This window comes from Pipistrellus hanaki (assembly GCF_964339955.1).
Source record: "Pipistrellus hanaki genome assembly, chromosome: 12".
Lineage (NCBI taxonomy): Eukaryota > Metazoa > Chordata > Mammalia > Chiroptera > Vespertilionidae > Pipistrellus > Pipistrellus hanaki.
The window spans coordinates 51,113,687-51,127,024 of record NC_140514.1 but is presented as its reverse complement, the minus strand read 5'-3'; the positions used below and the strand labels follow the sequence as shown (position 1 = coordinate 51,127,024).

Sequence of the window (13,338 nt, the reverse complement as noted above, 5' to 3'; positions counted from 1 at the left end):
GGCCCCAGCAAGCCCTTGCTCTGTCCTGGGCCTTCACCCAGCCCCTCCACCCCCAGGACCCCTCCCGCCTGCACACTGGTATTTCCTTCAGATATTACCTAAAGGAGCAAGACGTTCACATCCCACAGACATAATAGTTTTTTACACGTACTTTTTGCCTTGTTTCAAATAATGCCCTGAATTGTACGATAAGGAAATTATTGAAAGGTGTAAAAGCTGGCAGTTGTAGCAGCAAACTGTGGCAACCAGGGGTCCCCAACCGTGGCTGTGTCCCCTGCTCAGCCCCAAGGGCACCCTCCGTGCCGGCCCCGGGCCCCTGCGAGGCGGAGCACGTGTCCTCCACTGGCCGCCGCTCCGGCTGTGTCTGGGCTCCGGGGCTCCTGACTTTGAAGTCAGGTTTCATTCTCTGACGAAGTCATTGCTGAAGGCGACCCTTGTTCCTAAAATAACTTTCCACGAAATACTCTGAAAGCAGCTTCTTGACTGTAAATGCCCCTGTTATAAGAAATGCTGTGTTTGTGTGTGGTTACAGCTTGTGTAACCGACTCCCTGGCTCCCCTGGGTTCTCAAGGTGAAAATGGCTCGTTTTTTGTCATTTCCCAAACCTGACCTTCTTTCGCTATAATGTGGCAACGTCTCAGTTCTTTAAAGTCTTTTTTTCTTCAAATTCTCGTGAATTAGCAGTTCCTGTTTTTCTGAAGCGCTAGCTGACCCAGGGTGTGCGTTGGGCTTGAAGTCACCCTTGCTCAGTAATCAGGAACCTCTGCGAAAAGTCCCTGCAGAGAACGTGACCTGCTGGCCACGCGGTGGCGGAGCCTCTGCCTGGCTCTGGGACTGCGGGGAGGGCACCCGCGGGGAGGGAGGGGCCAGAGGGTGTCGCTGTGTCAAGTTCCGGCCCCGGGGCTTCTGGATTGCTGTCCTCACGTGGGGCCTGGGGCCATAGGGCCGTGGGGCCATGGCTCAGCTGCCCACCCAGGAGCAAGCCCCAAAGCTCTGCACTGGGACCTGTGCAAGGCAGGGTCCTGTCACAGCAAAGACCAAGTCATGTTTTTTCTGTTTTGTTTTGCCTTTCCTTTCCTTTCTTATTTTCCCCCCAAAGCAAATGTAAAGAGCAAATTTTGGGTTTTAACCTCTAGGTTTCTGCAGTTCAGAGGACGTTAACGTGAGAGCATTTTATTCACTCAAATCAAACATGACTCTGTGCGTAGGGCTGGCTCACTCATCCACGGGCCGCAGACCAGACCTGAGCGGGCCCTGATGGCGGAGGGTGCCCCGCAGCGTGGAGAAAGGTGCTCACTGTCTCCGTCTCCTAGAGACACTGTGAGAGAACCCCACGGGCCTCGAAGCACAGACATGTCTGAAGGCGAGAAGTCACAGGTTAAGTTGGCTCAGGCCTTGCTCCCTCTAGAGAATCGGTTCCGCCTTCGCCTGCCTCTGGTGGGTCCTTGGCTGAGGCAGCATCACCACAGTCCTCACGTGGTGTCCCCTGTGTGTGTGTGTGTTGGGGGGGGGGGCCCTGTGTGCAAATCCCCCGTCTTGAAGGGACCCCTGTCATATGGGATAGGAGCCACGGACTCCAGTAGGACGTCATCTTAACCAATTACATCTACAATGACTCTACTTCCAAATAAGGTCTCATTCGAAGTCGTTGGCAGGGTAGGACTTCAGCATAGAAATTTCGGTGAGACGCAATTCACCCCATAACACACGCAGAGGTCGAAATGATGGCTCACAAAGTCTGGGCTCCCACTCATTCTCCTGTCATTTCCTCCCAAACCAGTTCCCTGGAATAAGCTGCCTCAAAAAATACAGGCCCTTCACCTCCTTCTCCATCAGAGCAATGTGGGTGCTAGGAAGAGGCACGGGAAAGGCTGTTGAAAGTGTGGTATTCCAGGCAGCTCAGAACCCTGCTGCTTATCCATTACACAGATTTTGTAATTTAGTAATCCACACCTGCAACCTATATGTTCATGTGGATTAATGTCACTTAATTTAAGAAATAAAGAAATAAGTAAATAAATTAATAAGAAACAAAAACGCTCTTGGTGATCAAACCGCTCCCATTGGGAAGGGCCTCTCAGGGGGCTCCGGGCCTGGCCTGGGAAGGAGGCTGCCGTACCTCTGCAGGCTGGTGGCTGGTCCCCGAGAGCTCAGGGACAAGATCCAGGAAGCCGGCAGGCCCAGGCGGAGGGGTCAGCTGTCAGCTGAGCTGCTGGGGCCGAGAGCTGGTTGGCCTGGGACAATGGCACCCCCATTCATTGGCTCTGTGACCTCAGGCACTGCTTCTTCTGAGAAAATGGGATCCTCACTGGGGTTGCTGGGTGAGCTCAATGTGCCAGAGCCTTAGAGGCATGCCAGGCCCAGCGGTGTTTGTGCTGGGCCACAGCAAGAGCACCCATTTGCCAGGGAGGTTTGCTTAATGTAAAAGATTTCTGAGATGAATTCTGTGAGCACCTGGCCTCCATTTCCTCGTCCCTTTGTCTGTAAATATGATTTGGTGTCAGGGGGTCTGGAACCCTCATGAGACAGCATCCATGTTGCCGCTCACCTCTCTGGCCCACGCCTGCCTTCCCGTGGAGTACAGCCCCAGGGATCATGTCTCAGAACAGCCTGGCCCTGATGCTGGCAACTCACCCCTGGTCCTCTGGGCTCCCCTGGGGCAGAGAGTCCACACGGTGCCTCTCCTGCACCAAGGGCCTTTCCACTGCCCCCTTGACCCCTTCCCCCAGGAGGGGGAGAGGGGACCCCCACTTGAACCCTGTGGACCCTGAGAAAGAAGATACCTATTAAAAATGGCTCCTGCTGGTTAATTAGCCTCAAATTAAAAAACAAAACAAAAAACAAACAAAAAAACAACAACAGCCATTTCTACACAGGAGCCTCTCATGCAAACTGCACTTCAGGGAGAAGCCTGCACTGAACTGCCTGCCGGCACTGTGTTCCTGCCAACAGAGCCAACCCTTATAAAGGAGTTCCTGGAATCCTGTTTCAGCCGGTAGGACTGAGCCTTTCTCCATCCAATAGGAGCTATGCAGCTATATCCATCAGCTTTTTCAGGAGCAATCATAGCAACTCATTTCTGACCAATCAGGAGAGTGCCTTTTAAGCCAACAAACCTCGAAGATTTGGATCCCTCATTTGCAGGAGGATGAGCCAACCAGGGAGTAGGAGTAAGGACTTCTGTCTGTATAAGCCAGTTCCCCTGTGGCTGGTGGAGTGCGCTTCTCCTTTCCAGCGAAGACTGAAGAGGATGCCTCCCTAGAGCAGAGCGGGCAGAGCAGTGCAGGCTTAGCAGGCTGGCACAGAGCAGTGCAGGCCTAGCAGAGAATCGGTGCAGGCCACTGTCCCTCTCTGGACCCGCACAGAGCAGTGCAGGCCACACCAGAGAGGGACAGACCACCGTGTAGCAGAGCTGTCTAGCCAGGGTGTCCTGGCCCTGGCCGCCTTCACACCCCTGCTGTATCATAATTGAGCTATTTTGTAGTAAGTAACATTTCCTCCTTCACCGCACCTCAAGTTGGGGATTCCTATTGGCATTGAAGTGGCACTACGACCACCCGTTGCCATTCCGGATGGTGGGCAGCCCCGAATGCAGGGCTGCTGTGCTTGGAATACACAAGCCAGTTCTCTCGAGAACAGCAGAAAGGATTGTGGTAGTGTTTGTGGGAACAGCAGGCTTGGTGACTCCAAAGGCTTTAACCTGCGTGCAGTCTTGGGAAATACTATCCGGCAAGGCCAGAGTTTGACCCCTCTTGGATCGAGGTGTTTGGGATGAAGGCAGGAGCTCTAGCTCTGCCTTGAGCTGTGCACCCTCCAATTCTTCAGAGCCTCCGTCTGCTCATCTGCAGCCAGGGCCTCGGGAGGAAACAGGGAAGAGGGGGTTCAACACGTTACCAATGTGAAGCAGCCAGCACGCGCCTGGCCCATGAGAGGCCCCATAAATATTAGACTCATCGCTACGGCTGCCAGGAGCATTTCAAAATGAAATGGATTCAGTGCCTGCATTGCAGGCCCCATGATTAGTCTCCCCTAAGACTGCAGGAGATATAAATTAAACACCCCCATGAAAACCAAGGGGCCCCTCTTTCCCACCAGCAGAGCAGGGAGAAACTGCAATCATATTTTTAATTGGTTCACTCAGATAATTCTGGAACATTCCATTCCCTGCAATATGGAGAACAATTGCCCCCTGTGATGCCTCCGCGGTGAGGGGAGACGGTGACACCGCTCTGGGGGAGACAGCGATTGGGAGCCTCCTGGCTGGCAGTCACCTCTCGGTGGCTGGGTGGCAGCCTGCACTCATCCTGTGCTTCCCTCTGTCCTCTGGGGACTTCAAAGCATGGCCGCACAGAGACAGCCACGACTGTCAGGCCCAGCTCAGCCACACCAGCTCCCCAGCTCGCCAGCCCGAAAGGCAGATCTGAGGCAAATGAAATGCACCCGACCCGCAGACTCCAAGGACTGAAACAACAATCGTGGACAACAGAGCCTTCGAATGCGCTGGATGTTTCAGGTAACCTGCAGCTAGTACCTGATTACTGGCTGTGCAGGGCTAGCTTGTGTGCCAGGAGCTCTTGCATCTCGAGGGGGTGAGAGGAGGAGAGACAGGATGGCTGAGTCTCTCATTACCCACCCTGTTTGTCAAGAGCAGTGGTCAGCAAACTCCTTAGTCAACAGAGCCAAATATCAACAGTACAACGATTGAAATTTCTTTCGAGAGCCAAATTTTTTAAACTTAAACTTCTTCTAACACCACTTCTTCAAAATAGACTCACCCAGGCTGTGGTATTTTGTGGAAGAGCCACAATCACAGGGAATCACAGCACACATTCGATTGTGTGATATGTTTTGTTGCTCCTTCATCCACATCAGTGAAACCTCGCAGCAGGTGAGCTGCCCCTACAGGCTGGACACCGGCAACCTGCAGGCAATCCCTGGCGGAGGCCACCGGGCTCTGCTCTGGGCTGCACTCACCCGCGGTCTTCAGGTCAAGGTGTAACAGGGATACCTCTCCGACTTGTGCGTGCTGTGCCGTTTACGTATTATGTGAGAGAATATATGGGCCAAATCTAGAAGATGAAACTAAAAATAATGTGAAGTTCTACCTAGGTTAAGAAGCAGGCACAAAGCCAGCTTCTCAAATGCAAAATGGGGGAGATGTGGCTTCCCACCGGTCCCCACAGTCAGGGAAGTCAGCCTGACTGTGTGCATAGTGGGGGTCCAGCGATGGGCATGCTGGCCAGAACCTCAGTCAGGACAAGGGAGGCCACTGCCCATGTGAAGAGGGACAGCAGAAACCTGCCGTTTGTGCCCAGAGGGCAACCCAGGGGGAGGGTGCTGGTCCCCTCGCTCTGTCTCTCAGGAACGGCGGGAAGAAGGAAGAGTGAACCTGAGGCCATGCCCCACAGCTGGCGGGCTCCGGGTGGATGGAGCCGGGCTTGTGCTGTGACTCGGAAGGATGGAAGCAGAATAATTGCTCAGTGACTGTTACTGACTGTGTTAAATTATGGCCGTAATCATTGTCACGGTGTGAGGAGTGGCTTTGGGTGCAGAGCTGGGTCCAAAATATGCAAATGCCAGAAAGCAAGTGGGGTCATTCCGGGTACGGGGCAGTGAGGGCTTTGCTGTGCTGTCTCCGGAAGGAGAGAAGTGGTGAAATGGAGATGGGACCCTGGGTGCTCAAGTAGAGGGGCTGCTGTGGAAAGCAGTGCCTTTGAACCCAAGTGCGGGCTGTTGGGCACCTCCCCAGGCATACAGAGGGTCAGAGAGGCTAGAGGCTCCCCGACTCCTTTGAGGACACAGATATGGAGGGGAGATGGACTCTCATTAACTGTCTTATCCATCCAGGGAAAACAAAGCAAATGCATATGCCTACTCCTGTGGGATCGCCACTCAAATGCTTTCTCATCAGAGGGAGCTTTAGCTCACCCCAGACAGAGAGGGCCATCCTGCACTGCCTGCACCCCTCCTCCCACCGCCTCCTCACAACCATCTGCCCTCAATCTCCATAACATTTGTTGAAGAATGAATAAATGAATGAATGAGTGAGTGAATGAATGAATGGAAAATTGAACTTATTTCCCCAGCTGTCCAGGGCTCTACATCTCACGCTGCCCTTGGCCTTGCAGGAAATGCACTTCAGAGGCAGGACTGTAATTCCTGGGAGGCCAAAGCTGGCAAGAATAGGCCACTGCGGGGGTGGAGGTCTGGGCCCCAAGAAAGACTCCTCAGTCAGGACTAAATGGCAAAAGGGTATCAGTTCCCACCAACTGCGAGCGCTGTTGCATACCCAGGATGTGCTAGGCTTTTTCTAAGAATTTTTCATGCAGTGACTCTCTTCATCCTCAAAATAGCCCTCTGTGGTAATGATACCCGTGATCCTAGTTTAGACGGGAAACCGAGGCCTGCAGGAGCTGAGCAAGTTGCCACATCCCGGGTAGCTGGCTGAGCTCCAGCCGTGGCCTCATCACCCTGCCTGGCCTCCCACCAACGCCGTCCCCGGGGCTGGAGCAAACAGCACGGCTCCCGGGGGAGTGGCCAGGAGCAAGTCCCGGACCCATAGGCAAGGGGCTGCCCCCCAGGGACCAGCCTGTCTCTGTGACAAGGCCCTTCCTGGGTGGTCTAGCCCTCCCAGGGCTGACCTCTGCCCTGGGCACAGGGAGACAGTACTCTTAAAATACAATGTTTCCGTTTATTTCGAAATCAGAAGAAAACACCACATACAATGAAAATGAATATGTAAGAGTGATTCTCGTCTGGATAACATTCATTTTTATACTAAGACTGTCATGACATGACTGAGTCCTCATGAGGAAGGGCCACAAAGGCAAAGCACCGGGGGCCAAGTAGGTCACTGGCCCTTATACCAGAGGCAGGTAAGGCAGCTCCACACAGCGGGACCCTAACACCCCAACACACCCCTTAGTGGACCTATAGGCTGACTAGCAAATGCATCTTGTCCTCAGGGCCCTAATTGTGCCACCAGGTGATGAGGTTGTGAGGCGTCACCTTCTCTGGCCTTGGATCAGGTAGAAGGATAGGAATGAAGCCTGCCCCTTGAACCTGTGCCCCTTCTGCTTCAGCCACTCTGCCCTTTGCTGCACCGTCCCTCCCGCCTCTAAAGCCAGGCCTGGACAGCTCCCTGGCCGCACCGGGACTGGAAGGGTGTGATGTCTGACTTAGTCCCCAGGACTAAGTGAGGTCATATTTGCAAAGCACCCAGAGCAGAGCCTGGTGCCAAGCAAGCACACAATGAATGAGGCAGTGTTTGGATAATCATTGTATTATTGGATACGTGATAAATATTTGCAGAAAGCATGAATAAAAAGAAATCCTCTTTAGACATAACACCAACATCAAACCATGATTTCTGCCCTTTGAATGCCCTCCTCCCAGTCGTTCGAAGAAGGCCTTGCAGCTAGGGATTCAGCTCTACACGCTCTCGGCACGTCCGGTGAGAGTCATGTGGTTATTTCACAGAAAGGACCCTGGTCACAGAGGGCCCAGGGCTGGTCCCCAAGTGAGCTGACAGGACTCGAACCCGGTTGCCTTCAGGAGCACTCTGTCAGGGGCTGCCTGTTGCCAATCTGCATCCATGTTCCTGTGTCGTCAGGGGCAGCAAAGTGCCCAGTTAGAAAATGCCATTTCCCAGGCTCCTTGGCGGAGAGCACAGTCCCTGAGCAGTGGAGACAGAGGCTCCGCTGGGGATTCTAGGAAGGTCCTCAAGGGAGCCTGGCATCCAGAATACTTAACCTTTTATCGTCCCCACCCAACCCGGGCCCTTCCCCTCTGTATGGAATGCAGTGGTGATGGCCAAAGCCCCAGCACTTTCTTAAAGCCATAGACAACTCTGAGGAAGGAGGCGGATGCTAAGACAGCAGAGCAGGGAGATGGGTGACAGGCTGCCTATGGACCCTCGCCCTGGGCAGTCTGCCTTCTATCTTTTCCGTCTGAAAGAAAGTAAAGCTGACACTGGTGGGAAACACTGCTGTTTTTTAGCTTTTATTTATATCTAGCTGAATTATGGCTGCATCCCTCGCACTCTGTGTTATTTGTCCATTGAGAACAGCTAAAACGGTACGTTCCTAACCTCATTAAAAATTCCAACACTTTCAGTACAATAAATTTTTGAAAGGACAGGGCTGGAAGTCTGTGGCAGAAGCCCTCACCTGCAGGATGGTCAATCCTGAAAGCAAAAGATAAGCAGGGAATGGATGAGATTGGCCATAGACATTACCGGTGTATAAGACGACCCCCTACTTTTACAGTTAAAACATAGGTTTAGGCCTATATTCGCTGTATAAGACTACCCCCCACTTCCGAGGCAACACCAGTTCTTTTTTTAATAGACCGCCTCTCTGACTCTGGCCAATCTGAGCAGTCTTTTTACTAGTTTCAAAAGTCGTCTTATACACAGGAAAATATGGTAGCTTTTCCAACTATACAAGGTGCAACAAAACCCATTTTAAAAAAGCCCTAGCTGGTGGCTCAGTTGCTTGGAACATTATCTGAGAAGTTGCAGGTTTGATTCCTGGTCTGGGCACATACCTAGGTTTAGGGTTCAATCTCTATTTGGGGGGCAAAGGATAGATGTTTCTTTCTTACATCGATGCTTCTCTTCCCACCCCCACCCCCCATTTCATCACTCTCTAAAAATCAATAAAAGCATATCCACAGCTGAGGATTAAAAAAAAAAAAATCAGAGGAATCTTCTGAGACCAGCCACGCCTGCTTCTGGCTCCTTGTCCGGTGTCCTACTTCCTTCCGACCTGGGTTGACTTCCCTTTCCTGGCTCTGTGGTCTAACCAGAACTCTCCCACACCAATGAGGAGCCCTGGGCTGAGCCCACCACTGCCCACCCACTGCTTGTGGCAGAGAGGACCCTCTGGGTTGTGGCACAGGGGAAAAGTCCCCCCATGTGAGCACCGGTTACAACTGACCCACACATCCTGGCAAGGCTTGGCACTCCACTCCCAAAGTCTCCGAAGGAGAGGTGTGAAGTGCCGGCTGCCTTCCTTTGCTGGGTCAACACCAGGGAGGGCAGCTGAGCAGAATGAGTGTGTTGATTTGGCTCCAAGGCACTTCATGAACTGGCAAGGAAAGGCCAAGTTCTGTGCACTGTGGTTTTAGTTTGAAGTGTCTTATTTAATATTTTCAATATGAGTCAGCTCCATGAACGGTGATGATTTTCAAATAACCAGAAGTTGACTGTAGCTGGCTTTAGACAGGAAGCATGAGTACTACTTCCGCCCTGGGGGCAGGCTTGAGGCTCCGGTCCTCATTGTTTGGCCTATGGCCTCAGTCTGCTGAATCACACCCAGAACTCCCCTCCCCGGCTTCTCTGACTCCACTCCCATGCTGAGGGTGAGGGCCGTGCTCTGCCTGATACACTTGCCTGGGAATCCTGGACTTCAAGGGAGTTGAGTAACTGTTAGCCCCCCTTCCTCTTGTCCAGGATGTGTGTGTGTGTGTGTTGGGAGGTAAAGGTAGTCACAGAAATTTACTGTAATGCAGTTGAGCTGAATAAAATTGGAGCTGTTCAGCCGAAACTGGTTTGGCTCAGTGGTAGAGCGTTGGTCTGCAGACTGAAAGGTCCCAGGTTCGATTCCGGTCAAGGGCATGTACATTGGTTGCGGGCACATCCCCGGTAAGGGGTGTGCAAGAGGCAGCTGGTCAATGTTTCTCTCTCATCGATGTTTCTAGCTCTCTATCTCTCTCCCTTCCTCTCTGTAAAAATTCAAATAAAGTATATTATAAAAAAAATGGAGCTGTTCTTATTGTAAGGATATTGCTGATGACAGTGATGGTGATGATGATGGTGGTGATGGTAATAATGATGATGATGATGGTGATTGTGAGGATGATGTGATGGTGATGACTATCCTGACATCTGGAACCCCAGGAAAGAGCCAAGAAGCATTCCCCATTTACTGGATCAGTAAATGTGTTGCAAAGGCAGAACACTCCCTGGAATTGATGACACAAAAGGACTCTATGTCAGGGGCATGAGAGCTAATTCCTATGGATGCCCGCAGGGCAGAGCCCAGGTAGAAGTACAAATGTATTTGTTATATTTCTGAGTCAGTGAATGTGCACTTCACAGTTATTAAAGCTCCTGTAACTCATGTGCTAAACCAGGGGTGGAGAATCTTTTTTTCTACCAAGGGCCATTTGGATATTTATAACATCATTCGTGAGCCATACAAAACTATCTACTTAAAAATTAGCCTGCTGTATTTCGCCAAACATTTCATTAGCTCACTCCTAACGCCTTCGTAGGGCCAGACCAAATGATTTCTTGGGCCTTCTATGGCCCATGGGCCAGATGTTCCCCACCCCTGTGAAAAGCAATCATCATGATCATCACAGGAATCCCCAAAGCAGATACCATCACCATTTACATTTCACCATGAGAAAGGTGGGACACCAAGAAGTTAAGTAACTTGTTCAACATAAGGGTGAGCTCACCACAAGGCAGCAGTGGTGGAGACACCTGTCGTCAGGTACCATGGAAGCCTACCAGCAGGAAGTCAGGTGCTGGTGAGGATAGAATGAAGATAGAGTCAGCAAGCCAGAAGATAGTTCCTAGGCTGAGGGCGCCTGACCACAGGGCTCTAGGCAACTTCCAGATATGGTCAAACTGTTAGTGCTTTCTTTCTGCAAAAATGTCCTGTAAGTATCTGCTCAATTTCTTTCAGAATGCTCTCCTCTTCCCTTGCTGCCCATCCACATTCAGAATTGACTCTTCTCGATAGTTGGGAAAACGACAAAGCAGATTATATAATAAATGCTCTATTTTCAGACATGCTCATGGCCTTATTTCTGATCTTTTACATTAACTCTCCCTCCTGATTACAAAAGTAATAATATCAGTTAACCACAGGCTTCTTTCTCATGGGTAAAAGCTGAGTCAACCCCCAGCCTCCATACAACAGCCCAAATTCTACATGAAGGAAGACACTCAATGTCTAGGATAAAGTCAGCACCTCAAGCCACTGCCCAATAGCATTTACCCGGGAGAATATGAGGACACAGAACCTGGGCATCAACACGCACCCAACACAGGCGATCTCTGAAGTGGGGACAAGAGAAAGTGCTCGTGTGGGGAGCTCTGAGGCACCACCTCAGGGTGGCAGCCACCCTTCACAGGCAGGGCAGAGGGACTTGGGACTCAACCCATAGTCATCCAAGCACGAAACCCAGTCCTGGGTGGGTCCAACTGAACTCGATGACAGGACACATTCAAACAGGACTGCATTTGGCCCTGAGCTGCGTGCCTGCAAAACCCAGCTATTTTATCTTATTTTATTTTTAGTTTCCTTGACACTTCTCTCACATTATGGAGAAGAGTAAGGTTTGAGGAAGGTAATCCTGCTCTCTGATTTCCAATGGGCAATCTTCCACTCTACACACACATGCAAGAGCTGCCAGCTAGAAGCTCAAGCCCTGAGCGCCTCTCACTTGGCCCCTCCCTCAGTGGGTGTGACATCACAGGACACCAGATGCAGCTTCAGCCCTGAGCCACATAAGCAGCCTGTCATAAGCTCTGCATTTTTTCTTTAACAAACTGTATACTCACCACCATGGGCTAGAGGAGCTGGTCCTGCCTGGCCTGGGGACTGTTAGCAAAGGGGCCTTTCAGTGGCACATAGAAGAGGAAGGACCAAAAAGCTGGGGGCAGGGGGGTGGGGGAGAAAGGGGTACCCAAACAGGGAGGTGTCCACAGTTGATTTTAACCCAAAGGCCCAACAGCCAGATCCTCCTGGAGGGGGCAGCCAGCTAGTTTGCTGTGCTGGGGGTGATCAAACCTTTTCTTAGCTGCTCCGAGGTTAGAAGCTGGGTGCTGACTCATTATTAACCCAGAAAGCCCAGGCACTCAAATGACTGTACTGAAAAAGTGCTGTCATCCTCTACTCTCTGATGTGCAGCTTTTTAAGCAAATTCAAAATTGTTTATCATGAGGTCTTTATGACATTTAAACCGATTTCATTTACAGTAACCAGAACGACATGTAAATAAATACATATTTCCCGGATTTTACTTGACAGTCAAACTAAGCCTGATCGTAATAGTAACAGTTTGAGAAACACACACATCAAGGCCAGCTCAGGCCTCCACAGCTCAGCTACCGTGTCCTCACCCCTGCTCCAGCCGCCAGCAGCTTTTCTTTCTGATTCCGCTACAGTTGGTGAGGTTCAGTGTTAAGGGGAAAGGAAAAGACATACAGTAAGTTCGCAGAATCATTCATACGCCTTTGGAGAGGGAAGCCAAAATTCTGCCTCTCCCTGGTAGTTCCTGCAGCTCAGACCATGCGGCCAAAAATTGCTCAAGGCAGTTTCCTCCAGCTCAGAGAGGCGGAAGCGCCCGACCTCAGCACCCCGGGCCAGCACAGACCCCCACCTCCCCTCTGAGCTTCCCCGTGGCTCACACAAGATCTCCAACAGCTTCTCTTCCAGGCAAGCATCACTGTCTCTTCCAAGCCGACACACTATAGATTTGATTAGCATCCACGTTCTCACAACAGCCACCTCAGAAACTTCCCCACAACCAGCCTAAATACAGTAGCTATGGGGGTGGGGACAGAAGCAGCCACTTCTCTAAAACTCGGGCTCCTCAAAGTTTGAATGAAACACATTGAACGCTCTAAACGCCAGCAGCTTTGCCACAGCAGAGACCCTCTGGCAGAAATGGTGATAAAAATGACAGAAGCATACTCACCAGGGAGAAGCTGGTGGCTCCACCTTCCAGGAGCAGGCAGCAATGAACAGGAGACAGACACCGGCTCAGGCCCAGCCCACCTGGAAAATCGGTTTGAAACTTAAAAAGCAACGGCCATCCAGTCACTCATTTCCCTCCAATCCCAATGATGCCCGTATGATTGAGCCAAAAAAAAGAGAGAGAGAGAGAGAAAACAGGCACAAACCTCAGTCTTCATTCTCATTGGAACGAGGTGACTCATGCTGACTCACAGCCACCACTTCCTCTCCCGACATTCTCTTCATTCTTGTGAGCTGGCTGGCCGTTCCCAGGCTCTGTGCAGCCCTTCCTGGAAGGACAGCCTTCCTGGCCCCGTGAGACCCAGGCTCACATGTCGCCCCAGGGGTGCAGCTTTATTTGGGACCGTTGAGAACAACTGAAAAAGGATCTGACTCTCATGAGCATTTGAATTTCAAACATACACTGACATTGTGTAACGCACCGCAAAGCCCATGTAGAAAACGCTTGTGCTTCTCAGGGCATTTCAGGGAGGGAGAGGCGTGGGATAGTGTCTTTCTCTTTCAGGTTGGGCTTACTGCTTCTTTCTGCACATCTTCCTCTGACGCGATTAATCGATAAATC

The 13,338-nt window shown here is 51.3% G+C and overlaps 1 protein-coding gene across 5 annotated transcripts in view; it reads right to left on the bottom strand.

Annotated features, from left to right (window-relative positions):
• LOC311630845 (uncharacterized protein) overlaps positions 1-13,118 on the bottom strand; it is a 124,481-nt gene extending 111,363 nt beyond the window's left edge. For 3 of the 5 annotated variants that reach the window (XR_014796470.1, XR_014796471.1, XR_014796472.1), the window contains exon 1: positions 12,718-13,117. The gene's annotated coding sequence lies outside the window, so the exon portion shown is untranslated. Of the gene's footprint in view, positions 1-12,717 lie in introns of all 5 variants that reach the window. The other 2 variants (XR_014796473.1, XM_084900308.1) reach the window with 2 other exon arrangements.
• Between the last annotated feature and the right edge of the window lie 220 nt (positions 13,119-13,338).